Source organism: Schistocerca serialis, chromosome 3 (genome assembly GCF_023864345.2).
Source record: "Schistocerca serialis cubense isolate TAMUIC-IGC-003099 chromosome 3, iqSchSeri2.2, whole genome shotgun sequence".
Lineage (NCBI taxonomy): Eukaryota > Metazoa > Arthropoda > Insecta > Orthoptera > Acrididae > Schistocerca > Schistocerca serialis.
This window is the reverse complement of record NC_064640.1, coordinates 124,114,372-124,136,461: the sequence shown is the minus strand read 5'-3', so window position 1 is coordinate 124,136,461 and position 22,090 is coordinate 124,114,372. Positions and strand designations below refer to the sequence as shown.

Sequence of the window (22,090 nt, the reverse complement as noted above, 5' to 3'; positions counted from 1 at the left end):
GCAGGCGAAATGAAATAGAAAATACTGTTACAGGAGTTAAAGCGGAAAGCAAACGGGTAATAAAGTGGCATAAATACAGTTACTGGAAATGTTAAAGGTTTCCAAAATCTGTTTATTTTGCGTCATGTACTTTTTAGTCAACGGTGACACAAAAGCAAACCTGCGGGCTGGAAAAATTTAGTTTACGTAATATCTGCAATTAAAAACCGATAACCGATTCATTTAAGCACACGTGGAAAACCACTAACTCCTCGCCATCAGAGAAACTGGCCGCTTTATTTTGATAAAAGTGTGAAAATATTCAGCTATTCTCATTACAATAAATTCACTGTAGAAGTCCTTACAAAAGCATGTTTTTAACAGTCACACCGCAGAGCACACTCGATCCATTTATTCATTGCATAATATCAAATGTTAATAACTGTTGTTCTTAAAAATATCACTAAGTGTTGTAACACTGAAAATGGCGCAAACATGTACACTTACCGGATTTATATAATCAGAAAATATTTCAGCTTTGTTTCAATATATACTGCGGAATTCTATATTATGTTGTGTTCGGTGTTGGATACTTGACTTATAGATAACAGAGTACTGCTGGAGTAATTGATCAGAGTTTTTTTCACAATATTATTACTGTTGTTGTAAGATAGGCAAAAATATGTAACCATTTACTCTATGAACAGCAGCTGCCATTAGGTAATGCGCTGTTAGAATAGGAAGACAGTAAAATGGAATAATTTTTAACGGAGCTGAAAGAGCAACACAGTAACACTTCTTAAGAACATGTGACATAAATACATACAGGGTGAAACAGAACTGCATCGACAAAATTTCAAAGGTTGTTTAGCGATATTTCCCGAGTGTTTTGGTATTAGGGAACTGTGGTCCCTGGTGGCTCGTCGCAGAGTAATTATGGTTCAAATGGCTCTGAGCACTATGGGACTCAACTGCTGAGGTCATTAGTCCCCTAGAACTTAGAACTAGTTAAACCTAACTAACCTAAGGACATCACAAACATCCATGCCCGAGGCAGGATTCGAACCTGCGACCGTAGCGGTCTCGCGGTTCCAGACTGCAGCGCCTTTAACCGCACGGCCACTTCGGCCGGCACAGAGTAATTATATTTCATTTGATTTCTTACCCCTAGTATCGGCATTGCAATGAAAATATCAGCAAAATACTACAAATGTCGGCGGTATGCGCAACATGTCTTGTTTGAAAATGAAATCGTTCCAATCTCTCACGGCACGCGGTACAGTAAATCCTATTTTGCTCTTGTCCCCAAGCTTCCATTCAATACAGCTTGGTCCTGTCTTGGGTTCGCTTTTCCTGCAGTATTAGTTGTAAGTTAAGAGCGATACACAGCTTCATGGACAGGTTTACTGAAGAAGAATCTGCCGATGTGAATCTCGTCTGTGGGTTCATTCGAAAAGTGGAACGATGACGCTATTGTCAACTGTTCCCCCAGCGACTGCAACCAGATCACAATAGTTTGGCAGCTGTACTCAGGTGCCCACGAGTAACCGAACCCTTTCGTGTTATTTTGCTTTGGTGATTGTGTATGACAGGCAGGGCTGTAAAACTACCGTAGGCTACCGTAGATTAATATAAGACTAAGGTAGTTTTCCTATTAGCCTTGGTCATTAAAGACTGTAGTCGCGTTATCAGTACCTTAGGTGTGTTGCATACCTACCGGGAGTTACCTCATTTCGATCTCTCTGTTTGCGTATGCGATCAGTGTCTTGCTACATTCCCCTCGAAACCGGAAGTGATGAACCGTCTAGGAATTGATAGAGGCTGTATAAAGGGCAGTGTAACCTACGGAACATTCGAAAATTGTTGATTTGTCACGAGAAGCATAGGGGTATTGTAGTAAAAATAATAAAAAATAGTACAGATTTTTCATATAGCACTATAAACGGCAGTTTCTTAAAAAAGGTAAAAAAATATATCAAACATCACTTCAGTACTTAGTCGAGCTTACATAAAACATTTTTCTCTTATTTATAAACAACTTTGACACTTATCAACAATAACAGGGAACTCCTGCCTTTGATCATGATGAACAACAATAACTACATAGATTTTTTATGTTTGTGTATGTAAACTGTACTTGCATCAAAAGGATCTTTTTTGGTTATATAAAAACGCAGAAGTTCCACGTTCAACTAATTTTTATTACGTATAAAGTGCAATTTATATTTTGTGAGGATATAGAATACACACTGTACTAACGCTACACGATGTGCGGTTCTAATTACGCGCAAAACAAAGAAACAAACAAACAAAAAACAAAGAGAAGTAGTCGGCTCCCAGTGTGTCACACATTCATGTGTGTTTCTTCTTCTACCAATGCTACCTATGCTACCCGTAACCCTAGCATTTACGAGGTCATTTATATAGTGCGCCAAAATAACACAACCATAATTTTAGTGGAGCGCAACTCTAATTAAAGGATTTTTTACTGTAGTCAAAGTATTTTCACAGAAACAAAGATAATTCTAGTAACAAAGACGAACAAATTGTAATTAAATTATTATTTTGTAAGGAGCCACCGTTGACCACAGGTGATATATTCCAAAACACTCAGAAAACAACCCTGAACAACCTCCGAAATTTTGTCAGTGAGGTTCTGGATCACCCTGTATATGGCTTCAACCCTAAAAAAGATTGGAAATGTCTATTACTTACACTGAAAAGCTTATGGTCTCAGGCCAAAACCGTCAACTGTCTGCTACCCCTTAGCAGTTAAGAGTGGGGTATAATCTCATCCTTTCAGTTCTTATTCCAAGTGTGAGCAATCGTTTATGATCACGGTAAAAAATGTAACTTTTCGGTCTTTAAGCCCTACGGCTCCCCAAATGTTTGGTAAATTTGTGGTTCTATGGTACCTCATTTCCTCATCATGTTGATCAGCCAAGAATTTGTGAAACAACTTCCGCCAAAATTTTCTTTCAGTTCATCAGACCTAACTGCTAGTATGCTGCAGAATTGTAGTGAGATGAATCCATATATATTTCTGTGAAATTATTATGAAAAAATGAAATGTCGTGTGGCTAGGGCCCCCCGTCGGGTAGACCGTTCGCCTGGTGCAGGTCTTAACTCTTTGCTTCTTTGTGTCTATTGAATGTGGAGAACGCTGAACGGCATGCTCTGTCATTTATTCTTGCAGAGCAGTATGTTCACACTTTGCAACCTGAACAATCGCTAGTGTAAAATGTCAGTGGCTGTAATTATTATTCTAAATTAGTTCATCTCTATTACACTGTTACTCCTTACGTCCTTCAGATCTACACATGCGAATAACTACGTCAATGCATGTGTTCCGAAGATCAACTCTGAGAAGAAAAAGCAATTACATGTTGATCCGACAAGGGAATGTAAGTTACATTACACTTCTTAATCGTGTTGAACAGTAAAAACTGCGAAGCATCTACTTGCTTTTCCCGGTAAACCTGTGTTAGCTTACTGGAATGTACGTACAAACCTTACACTAAAGATAGGGCACAAGAGAAACGTTACTACTGCCTAATACTCTGTTATATTACCAAACTAATAAAATCATGCTCATAAATTGTAAATGATGAAAAGTGCTGACGATTAATTTATCAAAAGACTAAAACGTCTCAGCAAGTCAGAAGTAATGTTGATTTTTGCACTGCCGTCAGACGTGTTATAAAATGGTAGACAAGCGGTAATATAGGCATCAAGCAACATTTTGTCTACTTTTAATTCACTATTATTTCTATAGGACTGGTTCCGTTCAAATGTGTCTTACAATCTGTACTTGACGAAAACTGTTACTTCCGGGCCGGCCAGTGTGGCCGTGCGGTTCTGGCGCTTCAGTCTGTGACCGCTACGGTCGCAGGTTCGAATCCTGCCTCGGGCATGGATGTGTGTGATGTCCTTAGGTTAGTTAGGTTTAAGTAGTTCTAAGTTCTAGGGGACTGATGACCACAGATGTAAAGTCCCATAGTGCTCAGAGCCATTTGAACCATTTTTTTGTTACTTCTGGTAAGAGGGAAAAGTACACAATGAATCTCGCAAGCATGTCTTGCGTTAAAATAAGTAACGTATGGTGCGTTAGATTATTTACAGTGTGTAATTACGTGTGTATGTGTGTGTGTGTGTGTGTGTGTGTGTGTGTGTGTGTAAGAGAGAGAGAGAGAGAGAGAGAGAGAAAACAAGGTGTTGAAAAGGGAGGAATTTTTTCATATTGGATAGAGAGCGGCGAAGAATTAGTCACCCCTTTGGGTAAAGGATAATCCGCGTACTCACGCGAAGTAATTTATGAAACTATGAAAAACCAGGGCAGCCGCCGCGGAGTACAAACCGCGAACCTTCCAATTACAGCCGCTGCGTGCTATCGCTGTGCCATCTCCTCCAGACACGGAGAAAGCAGCCGTCACTAATTTAGTGTCCGGAACGATGGTGGGAACATGTTTACAAAGCAAAGGGCACTCGGAAAACAGTGAAGCCTCCGTAATATCGTTCTGGCCAAGGACCCACGCTCTTCCCCTCCTGCTCCTCCCCCCTCCCCTTTCCCGAGAAGCACCTGCATCCCGATTATACTCGTCTTTCGCATCTCAGTCTCTTCTTCTTCTTCTTCTTCTTCTTCGTGGTTTCCTCTCGGTTGGCTTCGGCAAATGAATGAACAGCGCTTTCACTAGTCAGTTTACTCTGGCGCTGTAAGTTACGTTTCGTGACAATTATCTCTCCTTGAGCACAATTTATACAGTGTCCCATTCACCTAGCTGCCCCCCCCCTCCCTTCCCCTCCCCACACACACACATACACTCGGCTCGCGTGCACGTTTCTTATCTGATGAGTCTGAAGCTTTGGGAAATCCTGAACCGAGGGCTATAGTCGTAAACTTATGACGAAATGGTAACTACCTACGAAATAAAATCTATTCTTTTGTTGAAGATATGGCAAAATAGCAGCATAGTATCTCAAAAACTTTTTAATAAATACAAAGATTTCTCATTTAAAATCATCATATGGACCAACTTAATGAAATATTTGATTATTTTTTAGCATCTGATGACATCACAGGAATGAAGTAACTCAGGAAATAACTTTTTTGGCTTTATGAGACTAACTGCATCCATTTCTAAACCATTCAGAAAAAACTGATATGATCCCCGGGAATCGAACCTCGGATATCCACATCAGTAGAAAGCGACGCTCACTGACAGGCTACAGAGACGATTTGACTCGAAGTACATCACTATTCTTAAATCTGTCAAACAAATTTGTTACTACTGTTTTGTATACATAAGCCCGCCTCTTAAGATCATGCTCGTGTCTGGCCATGGACAGATAGCCCATTGGTGGTATTATATGTAAAACGTATTCTAGAAAGGAAAATTTATGTTAAGACGATAGAGACATTTGGAATACCTACAAAGACTGCCGTCAGTCCAGCCACTAGACAAGTAAGTGCACCTTGTATCTAATAAGTAAGTGATACAACTGTAATTTAACAGCCCGAGAAACACATTTTAAGTATTCGATACTACACCATGTATACTAGCCGAGCCACGTTTTGTCTCAAAAATGGTTCAAATGGCTCTGAGCATTATGGGACTTAACTGCGGTGGTCATCAGTCCCCTAGAACTTAGAACTACTTAAACCTAACTAACCTAAGAACATCACACACATCCATGCCCGAGGCAGGATTCGAACCTGCGACCGTAGCGGTCGCGCGGCTCCAGACTGTAGCGCCTAGAACCGCTCGGCCACTCTGGCCGGCCGTTTTGTCTCGCTCGACAACACTCTGACTAATAACTTCATTTATTTATGTTAACTGAGGGTCAGTGTGTTATGCTTGAGCACAAACAAAGCTATCAATAGTCATTTATGTAAGATCTGTACCTGTTCGCTACGTAGACATCATCATATTACCAAACAACACGGCACGCACGCAAGTCCCATGAAAATGTACGATTTGTATTATACGCGAAAAGTTAGTAAGTAATTTTAAGAAGTAATTATACGTTAAACTCAGATTTAGTAACTCGAGACTGTTAAAAATTTCGTGTTGCAGATTTGACATTGAATTGTTACGCTTTTTATTCTTCTGAGTAGCCCATCTGTTTTTGCACTTTATTATGTACGCCACGGTCTGACCTACAAGATTTGTAACTAATTGCAGTAATTGTAACATTACTAAAATGGTATTATCAACAATAAGTGTACTGGTTCTGATTGTTAAAAATGAGCATACAGATCGGCGACTGTGTTTGTCAAACCAGTTCTCAAGTTCATGGCAGTGCACGTAAGAGGTTCATTTGAGATTGTACAATGTGGTTTCAGTTCAGATTGTTTATAAAAAGTACTTAGTTTTTTATTAAAATTCATTGAAAATTGAAAGACGTATGTTTGTGAATTTATTTACACTGTCACAGTTATGTTCCACATATTTCAGAACCCGCATAGACAGAGACTTCAGCGAAAAGATTACAAGCCCCATTGTCAACCAGATAATGAACGTGCAAGGCAAGTATTGCTCTCTAGTTTAGTAACACAATACTAAATTTTTTAAATTTGTAAAATTCTAGGTTCTCATCGTTTTAAAGAAGCAAAGTATGAAATTATGAATTGTAATGTCTACTGTGGTACTGGTAGTTGATAATGTTACACAACTTAGCAAGGTACTAGACTCGAATTTGGCATGATCGACGTTTAAACGCTTGTCCTTCCATCTAATTTTAGATTTTCTGTGTATAACTTCAGGCGACAGGATGGTTCCTTCTAGAAGCTCACGTCCAGTCTTCTCCGTATCCTTCGCTGAAGTACTAATCTGTCTGATGTCCTGCATGGAGAAGTGCGATATAATGTAACCGTTATTATTTCCATTTTCAAAATTCGAAAATGAAACACTAATGCAGTGCATAGTAATAACAATGACAATTAACGTATTTTTAGAAATGTGATTTTTACACTTACCTACTGTAAATATAAAAAAATGAAAATTAAACAAGAAGAACCCAAAATGCATTTTCGTTTCGAAATGAGGAGAGCAGTCTGATGCGGATGATTACTCAAAGACAGTGACACTAAGACGAAAGGAAACATCGCGGCGTTTGCTTTAAGCGATTTATGGAAATCATAGAAAAGCTGCTCTGGATTACGGGACAACAGTAACAAAAAATGGTTCAAATGGCTCTGAGCACTATGGGACTTATCTTCTGAGGTCATCAGTCCCCTAGAACTTATAACTACTTAAATCGAACTAACCTAAGGACATCACACACACCCACGCCCGAGGAAGGATTCGAACCTGCGACCGTAACGGTCGCGCGGTACCAGACTGTAGCGCCTAGAACCGCTCGGCCACCCCGATCGACACAACAGTAACACTTGGAGATCTATTGTTATTCATTCACATAAAAGCAACGTTACGATTTCGCCAAATGCGTTTCCAGGCCATTCGTAGGGTGGGTACCTACATCTACATTTACATAGTTACTCTGCAATTCACACTTAGGTGCCTGGCAGATGGTTCATCGAACCATTTTCATACTACTTCTGTACCATTCCACTCTCGAATGGCGCGTGGGAAAAAGGGACACCCAAATCTTTCTGTTTGAGCTCCGATTTCTCTTATGTTATTATGATGATCATTTATCCCTACGTAGGTGGGTGTCAACCAAATATTTTCGCATTCGGAAGAGAAAGTTGGTGATTGAAATTTCGTAAATAGATCTCGCAGCTAAGAAAACCGCCTTTGTTTTAGTGACTGCCACCCTAACTCGGGTATCATATCAGTGACACACTCACCCCCATTGCGCGACAACACGAAACGAGCTGCCCTTCTTTGCACTTTTTCGATGTCCTCCGTCAGTCCTACCTGGTAAGGATTCCACACCGCGCAGCAATATTCCAGCAGAGGACGGACAAGTGTAATTTAGGCTGTCTCTTTAGTGGGTTTGTCGCATCTTCTAAGTGTTCTGATAACAAAGCGCAGCCTTTCTTTCGCCTTCCCCACAATATTATCTATGTGATCTTTCCAGTTCAAGTTGATTGTAGTTGTAATTCCTAGGTATTTAGTCGAATTGACAGGCCTTAGATTTGTGCAATTTGTCGTATACCCAAAATTTATCCGATTTCTTTTAGTACCCATGTGGATGACTCGCACCTTTCTTTGTTTAGTGCCAATTGCCACTTTTCGCACCATACAGAAATTCTCTCTAGATTATTTTGTAATTGGAATTGATCTTCTGATGATTTTACTAGACGGTAAATTACAGCTTCATCTGCAAACAATCTAAGGGGGCTGCTCAGATTATCACCTAGATCATTTATGTAAATCAGGAACAGCAGAGAGCCTATGACACTACCTTGCGGAACGCCAGATATCACTTCTGTTCTGCTCGATGATTTACCGTCTATCACTACGAACTGTGACCTCTCTGGGAGGAAATCACGAATCCAGTCACACAACTGAGACGATAATCAATATGCACGCAATTTGATTAATAGTCGCTTGTGAGGAACGGTATCAAAAGATTCTGGAAATCTAGGAATATGGAATCGATCTGAGATCCCTTGCCGAGAGCACTCATTACTTCATGGGAATAAAGAGGTAGCTGTGTTGCACAGGAACGATATTTTCTGATTCCGTGTTAGTTATGTATCAATAAGTCATTTTCTTCAAGGTGATTTATAATGTTCGAGAATAGTATATGCTCCAAAATGCTACTGCAAATTGAGGCAGTGATATGGGTCTGTAATTCGATGGGTTACTCCTATTTCCTTTCTTGAATATTGGTGTGACCTGTGCTATTTTCCAGTCTTTAGGGACAGACTTTTCGTCAAGTGAGCGGTTGTATATAATTGCTAAGAAAGGCGCTACTGTGTCTACATACTCTGAAAGGACCCTAATTTTTATACCATCTGGACCGGAAGACTTGCCTTTCTTAAGTGATTTGAGTTGTTTCGCAACACCTAAGATATCTGTTTGTCACAGCCAGTGTTGTCAATATATCACTCATGCAGAAGAGTTAATTTTTTAAAGAAGTGCAGGTAGCTCCTCAGGGAGCGAAGGATTAATTAAATCGTTACAGACAACTTAATCCTCAAAAATTTCGCACTGCCAACTGGAAACTCGACCGAAATCCTCGGGAACGTCGCTGAAGCTGTTTATTTCTCTCAGTCTGATTTGAAACTCAGTAATTAAGACAAATTCCGTATTGTAAAAAAAGAAACTGAAACATCAAATTGCTGTAATTAGTCACATCCACACCTTATTCAAATAAATTCACCCGATGATGGACGAAATGTATCGTGGAAAATATAAGAAATGTGACTGTTCACTGTAATTTGTTGTTGTGGAATTGCTATTTAAAACAGTAACGGTGCAGTGTAACATAAAATTTTCGCATGTTAAGTTGTTAAAAAATATTAAAATCTTTCGTTTCACTCTCAACACGCGTACTTCTACGCAGTCCACATAGCAGTAACGTGTGGGGAGGCAACTACCGCACGAAAAGTGCTGCAAACAAGAGACGTATCACACAGGACGTTTTGAATTACTCGTCACACGCCTCGTTTTTCATCCCTTTTTAAAATACTCTTGTTACAAACCTCGGTACGTCCGTGTGCCTGTAAGCCAGAAAATGAAATATCTGGCGAAAATTTGACGCAACGGGATCCCGAAGAGAAATACGAGCAATTTTGCGTGCGATGGCCGCAAATTGTGTTCTCGATTGGACATCTCGGCTCACATCAGCCGTCCAAATTCAGATGGAAGCGGGAAACGTGGACGCGGCATACGTATAGGATTTCGTGATGGCGGCTACTGTGTCGCGCGTGGGAGGCGAGTCCTACCTATCGGCCGGGCGACATCCTGTGTAACAAGAAGCTAGAAAACTCTCGCGTAATTTAACGGAAGGAGGGACAAAGCGAACAAAAAATAAAGGAGTCAAAACAAAGGAAAGCTGGCCGGGCCGAGGCTGCGCTGTTTACGTAAGGTGTGAGGCGGTGACGCACGGGCGGACAGCATGGCGCGCGGTTTCGGGTATCATTTCCTCGGCGGGGGCGGGGCGCGACTTGTGGGAGGTGGCGAGCCCTTTTCGGTGTGAAATTACACGGGAAGCCGAAACCCAACACACCCCGCGACCAGTCTCTTACACGTGTTAACACACGCCCCTACCCTTTTCTCCGCCTACGTACTCGAAGAAAGGCCTTCGATTTCTTATTAACGCCGCGGTGTCGTCTGCACCCCGAGACGACAACGTCCAGTCTGCTACCGCCGGTTCAAGGCGGGCCGCACTTCCAGTTGCAAAGAGAAGTCTTTGCAACGGCATGTCGAAACCAATGAATTCGGGGACAGGGGATGTAGCCGCCAAATCCACTGTCCAGTTCTCTACGCGTGGGGAGGGACAAGGAAGGAATGAAGGTACGTTGGTGTTTAAAGTCCCATCAATGTCGAAATCATTAGAGACTCTGAAGAAGGGTGGAGAAGAGTGTAGGTCTCCTACAAGGATACGACGTACAAAACGCTTGTACATCTACATCTAAATCTACAAGGCTACTCTCCAATCCAGAAGTAATTGCTTGACAGAGGGTTCATCTAACCAGTTTCAAACTGTTTTTATACCGTACCACTCTCGACTAGCACGTGCAAAAACGAGCACTAATATTTTCCCATGAAATCTCTGATTGCTCTCGCTTTGTTATGATGATCATTTTCCGTTACATAGCAGGGAAGGGGGTTGAACAAAATTCGGACGTGAGCATTGGAGATTGAAATTTCCTGAAAATATCTCGCCGCAAAGAGAAGCGCCTTTTTTTCTATTTAATGACTGCCATCTCGATTCATATCCGTGACGCTCTCCCCCATCCTTGACGATATTACAAAACGAATTGCCCTCCTTTGAACTTATTCGATGTCCCCCGTCGATCCTATCTGGTAATAATTTGAAGCCATTTTGACTATTTTTCGACCGTGACTGTCTCAAGAAATACGTAAAGTTTTATTTATTTATTTTTTTTTAAATTACCACTACCAGTCACAAAAACTTCAACTATTGTATTACTTATTTATTTAGCGACATGTTTCGAGGTAAACCTGATCTTCAGGCTAAATGGCATTACAAAAACAACTTTAAAATGAGGCCATACAGATGTTACATAGTCTTTTCGTGAATGCTGTGGTCATCCTGTGGAAGAAGAGAAAACTTAGTAAGGGTTGATGTCACTTTGGAAGCTGGACTGATGTTTGCACGAAAATGTTTTGTAACGGTCACTCACTTTTTTCTTTTGGTGTGTCAGTCTCGTAGTGATGCGATGGGGTGCTTCCATTTCCGTGCCTCTCCTGGTCATTGTTCACAAATTGTCACTAACACAGCAGTAACTTGGAAACACGATCTCAAACTGTTCTGTAGTGAAATGGACAAGATGGTGGTCGAAATACAGCTGGTTTCGATTGGACTATCGATTTGTCGATCTATGTGGTGTCAGAAGTTTACTTGTCTTCTGCACGTCTTGTTATCGTATTACAGATGTAGGTTGACGAAATACATTACAAATTGAGCACCTGTTACAATATTATTGAACACATCATGATGTAAATTATTTATTTTACATATTTCTAAGCTATTGCTGGGGCTAGAGTCAAACGACCGAGTCACTAACGTTAATTAGCATCACTACGAGACTGCCACACCAAAATAAAAACGTGAGTGACCGTTACAAAACATTTTCATGCAAACATCAGTTCAGCTTCCAAAGTGACATCAACCCTTACTAAGTTTTCTCTTCTTCCACAGGATGACCACAGCATTCACGAAAAGACTATGTAACATCTGTATGGCCTCATTTTGAAGTTGTTTTTGTAATGCCGTTTAGGCTGAAGATGAGGTTTACCTCGAAACATGTCGCTAAATAAATAAGTAATACAATAGTTGACGAAGTTTGTGACTGGTAGCTGTAATTTTAAAAAACCTTTACATATCTATCTGGTAAGGATCCCATACCGCGCAGCAGTACTCCAGAAGAGGACGGACAAGCGTAATGCAGGCACGCTGTTTGGTAGATGTATTGCGTCTTCTAAGTGTTCTGAGCATAAAACACATTCTTTGGTATTCTGTGCGACGGTTACAACTTAAGTTGTCTGTAATTGTAATCTCTAGGAATTTAGGTGAGTTGAAAGCCTTAAAATTTGTGTGATTTGTCGTGTAACCGAAATTTGAAAGAATCTGTTTAGTACTGGTGTGGATGACCTCACTTTTTAATATTTAAAGTCAACTATCAACTTTCGCACGCTATAGATATCTTGTCTAAATCATTTTGCAATTGGTTTTGCTCTAATAATGATTTTACTAGATAATAAACGACAGTATAATCTACAAACAAGCTACGAGGGCTGCTCATATTGTCTTCCAGACCGTTTATATAGATTAGGAATAGCACAGGGACTGTAACACTGCCTCGGGAACGCCAGGCATCAATTCTACTTTATTTGATAACTTTCCATCAGTTACTACGAACTGTGACCTTTGTGATAGGAAATCACATATTCAGTTGCACAATAACAACGATATTCCACAGGCAAGCAATTTGATTAGAAGCGGCTTGTGCTATCGATTCGTAGGTACAGCTTAAGCGTTTGGGATCGTCACCAGGCCGATTAAAAGGCGACATCGAAGCGATTCACAGGCGTGCTTCTACATTTGTTACAGCTGGGTCCTGAAAGCACGTGAGTGCTCCGTGAGCTTAGACGGGGTCTTTGGTGGGAAGCATACGATCTTTTCGCTAAATGCTCTTGAGGAAATTTACAGAAGCAGAATTCGAAACAGACCACAGGAAGAATCTACAACCTATAACGTGAACCTCGCAGAGGTAGAACAAGGGCAGAATAAGGAAGATTGGAGATCACACAGTGGCATGCAGGCATTAATTTCTTCCCTCACACCATTTGCGAGTGGAAAAGGAAGGCGAATTTCTAGCAACGGTAGGAAGTATTCTCAACCACGCACCGTACAGAGGCTTGCAGAGTGTGAGAGACTGGCTAGTGAGACGTAGACAATTATGGATTGTTGTCTCGCAGATTCAGAGAGCGTTGGAGATGGAGCAGTATCCCAGCTGCATAACGATGGTGGTAGGAATCTACCTCAAACAGGGCTTGTATGAGAGCTACTAGCATAGTTTATAAAGTTGTTCTGAGGCGTATACCACGTGCTTGGATATCAGGAAACTAATGTGGATAAAATAACGATTTTTAAAATAAAATGTAAACAATTTAACGAGATGATTAAAATTACTTTGAAATCTACCACATAACAATACTTTGAAATAAAGTCTATTATAATATTTATTTGCTTAAAAAAAGTACTTTAACAATTACAACGGAAGAACACACAACAATAGCCAAATTAATATTAAATTTCCATCTGCGTTTTGATATCTATCACTGAAAAAGAATCAATAATCAAAGTAAAACAGTCTTACGTTGTAAGCTAAAAATAATAATTTTTGCACATTTTCACTAATCAATTTAGATCGCCTGTCCGCGTATATCTGTCCCGCTTGGCTGGACAATTGTTCAATTAAGTGCAATTTGGCGTAGATAAGTATAAGTATGTGTGTTTTCATAAACTGAATCTACTCTTCTACTCGGTTAGATAAAAATTTTCACAATCGTATGATAAAACACCAAAGTAAATAATTCGCTTACAAACTTGTATTTACTGGCGATGGCGGCCGACCGACGCAACATAGTGTATTACGGTCCGCGCCAAGTATGTGTTGGCTTCGCCGGCCGAAGTGGCCGTGCCGTTCTAGGCGCTGCAGTCTGGAACCGCGAGACCGCTACGGTCGCAGGTTCGAATCCTGCCTCGGGCATGGATGTGTGTGATGTCCTTAGGTTAGTTAGGTTTAACTAGCTCTAAGTTCTAGGGGACTAATGACCTGAGAAGTTGAGTCCCATAGTGCTCAGAGCCATTTGAACCATTTTGTTGGCTTCGCGAATGTTGCAGTTTAATTGTCGGATGTTCACCGCGCATAGGCTGTTCTATCAATTAGTTCAATTTCGGCGCTTGCTAGGAACCTTCGGTTTCGGCCAAAACTTCGGCATATTTTGGCCTAAGCCGGAGGTTTGGCCGAAGGTGTGATTTTTGGCCGAAGGTGGCCGAAGCTGAAGACGAATGGTCGATCGGACACAAGACACAGGACACTTTGCGCTCGATGCTAAAGGGCAAGTTGTCGTGTAGTCTGGACAAAGATGAGTTGGTTATGCTGCTCAGGTATTTATCTAATGTACTATAAGCAGACAGTTTAAAAATGCAAACCCCTATTTACATAGCCCATTCAACATTCCGTGCATGGAATGAAGTGTCATGATCGATGGACAAAAATATGGAAGCACCACAAACACAACACATTAATGTGCCCAATACGTTGCAGGAAAACCGTTGGCATACAAGCGAGTTTCCAGTCGTCTTGTAGTTGATAAATACTCGTACAGATTCTGTACGGTTTCAAAGGGAATCTTAGACCATTCTTCCTAAAAAAAATAGCGGCATTTCAGGTAAAGATGATGGAGGTGGACAGCGATCATGAACACTCTTCTCCAAAGGAGACCATAAAGTTTCAATAATATTGAGATCTCGTGACTCTGGTGGAGTTGGGAGATACGACTAGTCATCCTCATTCCTCGTAAAAACAGTCCTGTACGATACGAGCTGTGTCTTGGAACAAAGTATCACCATTGGAGAGCATGAGAGGTTGCGTAATGTTCTATGTCATTGCAAGTTGCGTCCTCAGCATCCTTTTGTATGCATCGGAAACATGGACTACCTATTCCAAACAACGTCGCCTTAATGCTTTCCACATGCGGTGCCTGGGATCAATCCTCGGAGTAACGTGGAAGGACAGAGTGACCAAAGAAGCAGTGCTATCTAAAACTAACTGCAACAGTATTTCAGCTATTTTGAAGCAGAGGCGACTCCGCTGGCTGGGACACGTCCACCGTATCGATCCTGACAAATTACCACGTGAGGTGATGCTTGGAGAGATCTCTATAGCCAAAAGACCTGTAGGACGTCCTGTACTGAGGTTCAAGGACTCCTGTAAACGAGATATGGAGAGCTTTGGAATCGACACAGGCAGATGGGAGGCACGGGCTAGCATGAGACCAGAGTGGCGTGATGATATATCATCTGGAATGTCGAAGCATAATGAAGGCTTGTTAGACGGATTAAGGTAGAAAAAGCTTCGCAATGCCACCAATGCTCCTGCCTCAGCAGCTAGATACACTTGTGACGATTGCGGCAAGAGATGCCGTGCTGCCATTGGCTTGACAAGTCATATGAAAAAATTCAACCCATAAACACACAGACACTGCAACAATCATCTACCAAGATGTCGTGGCCAATATACATATGTCATTGCACGGTGGTAACAGACCGAATAAGGTTATTGTAATGAGAGTATTTGTACTGAGAGCTCAAAAATACTTTTCACTTAATTCCTATGCATGCTGGGTTACTTCCCTGTGTGGCCTGTGCGAGGCGAGCATCGGAGGACGCGGCACACTGCATTTCCGGTTGGGGGCTGCACTTCCCCGAATTCTGAGGGGTTCATACAATGGGCTTAAGCACCTGGCGGAACGACTGACGTCGGTCGAGTTTCGCCTATTGTATGCAGGGTGAAACGACCTGTGAGACATCTGAGTGTCGCCGCAGTTTATGTGTTTACCGTTCCGGCGTGTCCAGAACGAATACTTCTGGCACTGACTGACTGCATAATCTTGATTCTGAGAATACTTGTGGAGCGTGCCCTGTTAGGTGCGACTGTCTGGCGCTGGATGGCCTGTGGTCTAGGCAGGTTGTTTTCGTAGCCGGTCAAACGGCAAGAGAGTGCCCTCAACTGAATAGCACAGGCATGATTGATCAACTTAAACTGAAGCTAGTTGACGTCATAAAGCCCTGCTCGAAATTGGAGGGAACGGTCGCTATTGGCGCGAATGATGTTCTGAGACAGTGTGGGGGAATTTTGGAATCACCACTGAATGGTGATTCGCAGTTTTCAAGGAGAGTAGGGAGTTGAGCAATGTTGGCTTCGCTTTTGCATTGTGAAGGCGCAGTGGGGATTCGGGATCTGATCTTCCTCGGAGTCGGACGGTCTTGCGACTTAGTCGCACTTTTTTCGGCAGAACTTAGAATTCTCGGACAGCCTTCGAGGCCAGGGGTTGAAACAGTGTTGCTGCACACCAGAAGTCGGGGCCTACATCACCAGAAAGCTGCCTACCGACAACCTGCTACAAATTTCAGGATTGGTAAAGTATTTTGCGGCTCCGGCATTGTAGGGCCTATCAATTTTATACTGAAGTTCTCAGTAGCACGCGCGCTCGCTTTACCACAAGTCCACTTTGCTTGTTTCTCCATGTGATCCCATGTGAGCCCTCACTGCTAATCGCGATACTGCAATATAGTCGAGAGAGTAATATTTGATTAATTAGGACCTCCAGTCATTATCGTCAAAAATGGTTCAAATGGCTCTGAGCACTATGGGACTCAACTGCTGAGGTCATTAGTCCCCTAGAACTTAGAACTAGTTAAACCTAACTAACCTAAGGATATCACAAACATCCATGACCGAGGCAGGATTCAAACCTGCGACCGGAGCGGTCCTGCGGTTCCAGACTGCAGCGCCTTTAACCGCACGGCCACTTTGGCCAGCTCATTATCGTCAAGCTATTGCATCACAGAGAGTAGGAGCCCTTGTTCTCGAGCCAATTCTTATTCGTATAATAGTTCAGAATACCCTATCCTTTAACCTACTGTTTGTGTCAATAATCATGTACATTTATGTTCTGGTGTATAATAAATCTCACTGTAATATTTAAGCCGCATATCATTTCGTAGATATATGCAGAATCCCATTTCCAGTTGTTTATTATGATGAAGTTCTCTTTTTGTTTGCTCTGGGTAGATTACGATTTTTATTAAATTATTGTGAGTGTGCACTCCTAATTTTACCAACTAGCAGGGTCCACCATCATTTCCCTTCGTTACCGTTGTGCGCATAATTAATTAGGTGGTAGATAAGGAGGAGGTCGAGTGGATGTCTAGTTCTCATGCAAAATTCGTCAGAATTAAAGAGGTACAAACTATTCTCCACCCTGGCACCTCGCAAGCAAACGTTCTGCCATGAGATGGATCTGATCAGCTAAAATGGTTACAAAATCCTAGGCAGTATTGCGCCCTTGCAGTGCAAATATGAGGTCCATGAAATACCACGATGTGGCTGCCCAAACCATCACCGAATACCTGCCATGTTCCATTCATGGCACGTAAACTCGGGCAGAAGTTGCAAGCTGTGCAACAAGATTCGTCCAACGAAATGACTTTCTTTCTGTGCTCCGAAGTCCAGGTTTTACACGAGCACCAACAATTTGCCACGTTCGAATTCACTAGGCTCCGACATAATGCATTCACAGCTACACAGAAGACTTCTGACCACGACAGACACTGCAGCGTATTGAGGACATTGCACACAGAGGTGCCGCTCGTGCTCAAATACAACAGCCCAAACTAGAGGCTTATCTAGCTCAAGCATCCATGTAGGATGTCGCATTGGTTCAGATGGCTCTGAGCGCTATGGGGCTTAACATCTGAGGTCATCAGTCCCCTAGAACTTAGAACTACTTAAACCCACCTAACCTAAGGACATCACACACATCCATGCCCGAGGCAGGATTCGAACCTGTGGCCGTAGCGGTCGCGCGGTTCCAGACTGAAGCGCCTAGAACAGCTCGGCCACACATGCCGGCGGATGTCGCATTGTCCTGCTGGAATTGCCCAAGTCTGTCGGAATGCGCAATGGACATGAATGGATGCAGGTGATCAGAAAGGATGCTTACGTACGTGTCAGCTGTGAGAGTCGCTTCTACACCTATCAGGGGTCGCATATCACTCCAATTGCACACGCCCACACCATTGCAGAGCCTCCACCAGCTTCAAAAAATGGTTCAAATGGCTCTGAGCACTATGGGACTTAACTACTGTGGCCATCAGTCCCCTAGAACTTAGAACTACTTAAACCCACCTAACCTAAGGACATCACACCCATCCATGCCCGAGGCAGGATTCGAACCTGCGACCGTAGCAGTCGCGCGGTTCCGGACTGCGCGCCTAGAACCGCTAGACTACCGCGGCCGGCTCCACCAGCTTGAACAGTCCCCTGCTAACATGCAGAGTGCATGGTTTCATGAGGTTGTCTCCATACGAGTACACGTCCATCCCTTGATACAATCTGAAATGAGACTCGTCCGATCAGGCAACATGTTTCCAGTCATCAACAGTCCAATGTCGGTGTTGACGGGCACAGGTGAGGCGCAAAGCTTTATGTTGCGCAGTCATCAAGGGTAGACGAGTGGGACTTCGACTCCCACAGCCGATATCGATGATTTTTCACTCAATGGTTATCATGCTGTCAGTTGTTGACGGCCCAGCATTGAAATCTGCAACAATTTGAGGAATGGTTGCACTTCTGTCACGTTGAACGATTCTCTTCAGTCATTTTTGGTCCTTTTCTTGAAGGATCGTCTTCCGGCCACAGCGACTTCGGAGATTTTGTGTTTTACCGGATTCCTGATATTCACTGTACACTCGCGAAATCGTCGTAAGGGAAAATCTCCACTTCATCGCTACCTCGGAGATGTTGTGTCCCATCACTTGTACGCCGTCTCCAACACCACGTTCAAACTAACTTAAATCTTGATAACCTGCCACGGTAGCAGCAGTAACCGATCTAACAACTGCGTCAGACACTTGTTGTCTTACAGGGGCGTTACCGACCGCAGCGCCGTACTCTGCCTGTTTACATATCTTTGTTGAATGAATGGCTCTGAGCACTATGGGACTCAACTGCTGAGGTCATTAGTCCCCTAGAACTTAGAACTAGTTAAACCTAACTAACCTAAGGACATCACAAACATCCATGCCCGAGGCAGGATTCGAACCTGCGACCGTAGCGGTAGCACGTTTCCAGACTGAAGCGCCTAGAACGCTCGGCCACACCGGCCGGCTCATATCTCTGTATTTGAATACGCATGCCTATACCAGTTTCCTCGTCGCTTCAGTGTAGAATGGGTCTGGTGTCTTCATCATAGCGACACGTGCCTCTATGCGACTGCCTTCTAGCTTATATGGAATTTGACATTATACTGACAACAAGGTAAGTAACGTGGGAACAACAGTTTATCGTTCCCTGTAGTGGAATTTGTGAGGGGTAAGTTTCGCAGTTTTCCAGCATCTACACCTGCACCTATATCCACACTCCTGGAATTCTCCCCCCCCCCCCCCCCCCCCGTTACTGTTCCACTCACGAATTAGTTTGTGGGAAAAACGGCTATCGGTAAGCCTCTGCATGTGCTTTAATGTTTCTGGTCGTATATGTAATATGATCAATATGATCATTGACTGCCGGCCGGGGTCGCCGAGCGGTTCTAGGCGCTACAGTCTGGAACCGCGCTACCGCTACGGTCGCAGGTTCGAATCCTGCCTCGGGCATGGATGTGTGTGATGTTTTTAGGTTAGTTAGGTTTAAGTAGTTCTAAGTTCTAGGGGACTGATGATCTCAGAAGTTAAGTCCCATAGTGCTCAGTCAGAGCGATTTGAACCATTTTTTGATCATTGACTTTTCTTGGAATTTAAGAGAGTAATACTGGTGTGTATGCAGTCACATGGTACACAGCGATAACACTAGAAGGCGTCACCAAGCAAGGCACACTTTACGCAAGGTGCCAGTCAGCTCCATTCTTACAAGGGAACCTCCCCATCGCACCCCCCTCAGATTTAGTTATAAGTTGGCACAGTGGATAGGCCTTAGAAAACTGAACACAGATCAATTGAGAAAACAGGAAGAAGTTGTGTGGAACTGTGAAAAAATAAACCTAATATACAAACTGAGTAGTTCATGCGAAGATATGCAACATCAAGGGGACTGAGAAAGCAGGAGCGCCGTGGTCTCGTGGTAACGTGAGCAGCTGCGGAAGGAAAAAATTTTAACTCTTTATTTTCAGTTTATGTGACAAACTCTTATGTTTTCATCACTTTTTTGGGAGTGATTATCACATCCACAAGAAAACCTAAATCGGGCAAGGTAGAAGAATCTTTTTACCCATTCGCCAAGTGTAGAAGTTTGGTGGGTCGACAACATATTCCTGTCATGTGACGCACATGCCGTCACCAGTGTCGTACAGAATATATCAGATGCGTTTTCCTGTGGAGGAATCGGTTGACCTATGACCTTGCGATCAAATGTTTTCGGTTCCCATTGGAGAGGCACGTCCTTTCGTCTACTAATCGCACGGTTTTGCTATGCGGTCGCAAAACACAGAAACTAAACTTATTACAGCGAACAGAGACGTCAATGAACGAAAGGACAGATAATAACTATGCGAAAATAAAGAAAGTAAAATTTTCACTCGAGGGAAGACTTGAACCAAGGATCTCTCGTTCAGCAGCTGCTCACGCTACCACCGGACCACGGCGCTCCTGAGCTCACATTGTCCATGATATTGCTTATGTGGCCCATGGACTACTCAGTTTGTATATTTTGTTTATTTTTTCACATTTCCACACAATTTCTTCCTGTTTTCTCAATTGATCTGTGTTCAGTTTATCAAGGCCTATCCACTGTGCCAACTTATAACTTAATCTGAGGGGGGTGCGATGGGGAGGTTCCCTTGTTAGTGATGAGTGAATTTCTTAAAAAAAAATCAGAAAACGTTGGTCAAGAATCAATCAAAATGTGCAGAAACATTTGCGTTGATTGTAAAAATCGCTTACTTCTTAGGTTGACTGAGGAGAATGGAACCTTAACAGTAATGAGTATCTCCTTTCTTGCGGCTACACAAAATGTTCAATCCATCAACTATATGGTCTTCCTAAAACTCACTTCCTTGGGGTTGATACTGGAACACCTTACGTGGTACCATGTTCTCTGGAATCCTAATAATCTGCTTGTGCCATGCAGTTTAGTATGTTAGAACCTAATGTCAAATTTCTTTTACAAGCCATGATTTTGTTATGATTTCTATGTCAAAGTCTGTACTCTACAAGCCAGGTAACGGTGTGTGGTGGAGGGCACTTTTAGTACCACTATCATTTTGTCCCTCCTCTGTTCCACTCGCAAATGGCGTGCGGGAAGAGCTACACTCCGTATGAGCTCTACATTATCAGATTTCGTTCTCGTGGCCATTTTCCTAGACATACGGAGAGCAAGTAATGTGATATACGACTCTTCTTCGAACTATGATCTCAGAATTTTTTCAATAAACCTTTCCGTGATCCGCATCGTCACCCATGATGTAGTGTCTACCGCGGGAGGTGGGTATTTTTTTATTTTTTATTCTTTTTCACTGTCTTACCAAGCAAATATTTGGCGAAATACGCCACTGTACGTTCAATATTCTCTATCTTGTCTATTAATCCTATCCTGTAAGGATCTCAGACTGCCTACCAATGCTCAGGAATCGGACTGACTAGTGTTTAGTAAGTCACGTCTTCTGTGGATGTATTATGTTTCACTTCTCTAATTTAGAAGCAACGGCCTTGCCGCAGTGGATGCACCGGTTCCCGTCAGATCACCGAAGTTAAGCGCTGTCGGGCGTGGCCGGCACTTGGATGGGTGCCCATCCGGGTCGCCATGTGCTGTTGCCATTTTTCGGGGTGCACTCAGCCTCGTGATGCCAATTGAGGAGCTACTCGACCGAATAGTAGCGGCTCCGGTCAAAGAAAACCATCGTAACGACCGGGAGAGCGGTGTGCTGACCACACGCCCCTCCTATTCGCATCCTCAACTGAGGATGACACGGCGGTCGGATGGTCCCGATGGGCCACTTGTGGCCTGAAGACGGAGCTTTCTCTACTTTAGAAGTGTATGGAATTACATTAGAAATGGTCCTATATGAAGCCCTATATTTCTTATTACTATACTTCCTTCAACCACACATGTAGCACAGTCTGTGTTTTCCGAACTATGTGCAGGGGTACGCAGTCGTACTGAGTATAACAGGAAACACCGACGAGGAGCGTCAGCGTACAACTATACCGTCTCTATGCCTACTGA

At 42.8% G+C, this 22,090-nt stretch overlaps 1 pseudogene; it reads left to right on the top strand.

Moving 5' to 3' along the window:
* Window positions 1-21,563: 21,563 nt before the first annotated feature.
* LOC126471776 (5S ribosomal RNA) lies at window positions 21,564-21,681 on the top strand (annotated as a pseudogene).
* The last annotated feature ends 409 nt before the right edge of the window (window positions 21,682-22,090 follow it).